This window comes from Schistocerca serialis, unplaced genomic scaffold (assembly GCF_023864345.2).
Source record: "Schistocerca serialis cubense isolate TAMUIC-IGC-003099 unplaced genomic scaffold, iqSchSeri2.2 HiC_scaffold_185, whole genome shotgun sequence".
NCBI lineage: Eukaryota > Metazoa > Arthropoda > Insecta > Orthoptera > Acrididae > Schistocerca > Schistocerca serialis.
Genome location: NW_026047746.1, coordinates 34,546 through 37,500, shown reverse-complemented (window position 1 = coordinate 37,500; position 2,955 = coordinate 34,546). Strand labels below are relative to the sequence as shown.

Below are 2,955 nucleotides of genomic sequence, written 5' to 3'. Positions count from 1 at the left end.
AACTAGGGCGGTATCTGATCGCCTTCGAACCTCTAACTTTCGTTCTTGATTAATGAAAACATACTTGGCAAATGCTTTCGCTTCTGTTCGTCTTGCGACGATCCAAGAATTTCACCTCTAACGTCGCAATACGAATGCCCCCGCCTGTCCCTATTAATCATTACCTCGGGTTCCGAAAACCAACAAAATAGAACCGAGGTCCTATTCCATTATTCCATGCACACAGTATTCAGGCGGGCTTGCCTGCTTTAAGCACTCTAATTTGTTCAAAGTAAACGTGCCGGCCCACCGAGACACTCAATAAAGAGCACCCTGGTAGGATTTCAACGGGGTCCGCCTCGGGACGCACGAGCACGCACGAGGCGGTCGCACGCCTTCGGCTCGCCCCACCGGCAGGACGTCCCACGATACATGCCAGTTAAACACCGACGGGCGGTGAACCAACAGCGTGGGACACAAATCCAACTACGAGCTTTTTAACCGCAACAACTTTAATATACGCTATTGGAGCTGGAATTACCGCGGCTGCTGGCACCAGACTTGCCCTCCAATAGATACTCGTTAAAGGATTTAAAGTGTACTCATTCCGATTACGGGGCCTCGGATGAGTCCCGTATCGTTATTTTTCTTCACTACCTCCCCGTGCCGGGAGTGGGTAATTTGCGCGCCTGCTGCCTTCCTTGGATGTGGTAGCCGTTTCTCAGGCTCCCTCTCCGGAATCGAACCCTGATTCCCCGTTACCCGTTACAACCATGGTAGGCGCAGAACCTACCATCGACAGTTGATAAGGCAGACATTTGAAAGATGCGTCGCCGGTACGAGGACCGTGCGATCAGCCCAAAGTTATTCAGAGTCACCAAGGCAAACGGACCGGACGAGCCGACCGATTGGTTTTGATCTAATAAAAGCGTCCCTTCCATCTCTGGTCGGGACTCTGTTTGCATGTATTAGCTCTAGAATTACCACAGTTATCCAAGTAACGTGGGTACGATCTAAGGAACCATAACTGATTTAATGAGCCATTCGCGGTTTCACCTTAATGCGGCTTGTACTGAGACATGCATGGCTTAATCTTTGAGACAAGCATATGACTACTGGCAGGATCAACCAGGGAGCTGCGTCAACTAGAGCTGAGCAGCCGGCCGCCCGGGAGTGTGTCCCGGGGGCCCGCGCGAACACGCAAGCGTCCGCTCAATTATTCTGCAAACAGGAGGAGGCTGAGCTCCCCTGCACAACACACCTCGAAACCCTCTCAGGTCCCGGCGGCGCGCAGCGCCGTCCTAAGTACTTGGTCGGGTTCGAGAGAGGCGCAATCGCCCGGAGTTAGGCGAGTAGACGCTTTAGGTGCGACCACCCGTGCTCCCAACTGAGCTTGCCGCTGCCGACAGAGGCCCGGGAGCGTGCTGTCGTGGCATTGCCGGCGGGAGACAACACGCGCCACCTACGGTGACCGGCAGCTCCAACGCCAGCGCCACAGAAGGACAAAAGCCCCACTTGGGTGCCGAAGCGAACTCTCCCAGCACAGCGCACGCGCCAACACGTCCGCACAGCTGCGATACAAACCACCTGCGAGAACCGCTGGGGCGACCGAGCAGCAGACGGCGTCGCGGCGCCGAGCGCCGGGCGGCGGCGCATCCTCAGCGCACACAGTCCTCAATCGGACCAGCACACTGCAGATGGCCACCGCGCTTCGCACCGGGCCCGCGAGGACCTACTTTGGCCGCAAGGCGCCGCGAGCAGGGGGCGCCGGCGCGCAGCTGCGCCGCCTGCCGCGTCCGTCGGCCGGCGCGCCTGCCACTGGCCGCCCCCACCAGCCGGCTGTAGCGCGTGCGCCCACGCACCGCGCTGCCAGCACGCCGGGCGGCCCCCCCTCACCGGCCGGGGACGGTCCCACCCAGCCACCGCCGCGTATCGCCTCACACCCAGATCCCCTTTCGCGTTCGTGGGCATGGTGGGTCCCCTTTCACGTTCGTGGGCATGGTGGGTATCCCTGAAACAACCGGTTAATAGCTCGACCGATCGTCGCCAACACTGATTCACCTCTAGCGAGAACAACCGCACCACAACGGGTTACCTGTTGTTCATTTGCGTAACGTCACCAGCAAACGTAGACGTCCATCGCCATTTGCAACGAGTATTGCATGCCTGTGTCAGGTGTCACAACACACTACGTCTGCCCACATAGACGCAACAACATGTGCACGCCTCGAGAACACGTGGAAGGTAGCCCCCGTACGTATGCGGTGTCCATTGCGCGAACGACTGTCAGCCGGCCTCTGCAGGATGTCGCAGATGTGGAACGCGGTGCAACATGCTATCACGGTGTGTGAGAAGAGACGACTACGTCCGAATACACGCTCCACTACATCAACAGACTGCTCATGCTGATCGCCATCCAGGGCGTCCGTTCCTCCCACACGTCTGAATGGCGTACCACACTGCAATCCAGCTCTTATAGGGAGACGACACGTAGCTGCGTGCACAATATTTGGACTGTATGGTCTGCCGTTGCTAGGCGCAGTCGTCGTACGGTCACACATGTGCCACGATGTATCATTCAGTACATACGGACCAATGTGCAGTACAGTTTGTGGGTTTTGCGTACATCGGCGGACAGGTGACAGGCCGTACCACAACGTAGGCTGAGTACGTCGGCATGCGAAGGGCATTGAACATGCAAACTTCTCAACGACCAGCTTGCGAAGGCAGGGGGGAAGGGGGGGGGGGCATGTACGTCCTGCTGCTATCCACATTACAGTGTATAGCAGGAGCATGTGGAAAGTCAGCAACACCTGCAAGGTGTTTAACATGACGCGATACACAGGGGACCGGGCAGTGCGAATAGCGAACTATATTGCGAGGGTTGCGGTTAGGCAACACTACACTAATTTAACGAGTTGCATAACAATTACAGAGCAGGTTCAGCGACAACGTGCGTCAGGTTAAGGCGCAATA

General features: G+C 57.1%; 1 non-coding gene across 1 annotated transcript in view; it reads right to left on the bottom strand.

Annotated features, from left to right (window-relative positions):
* The window catches only part of LOC126443785 (small subunit ribosomal RNA), a 1,909-nt gene extending 795 nt beyond the window's left edge, over positions 1 to 1,114 (bottom strand). The window contains exon 1 of the ribosomal RNA XR_007582178.1: positions 1 to 1,114. This exon is cut by the window's left edge and continues 795 nt beyond it. This is a non-coding gene — a ribosomal RNA (small subunit ribosomal RNA).
* Positions 1,115 to 2,955: the final 1,841 nt, after the last annotated feature.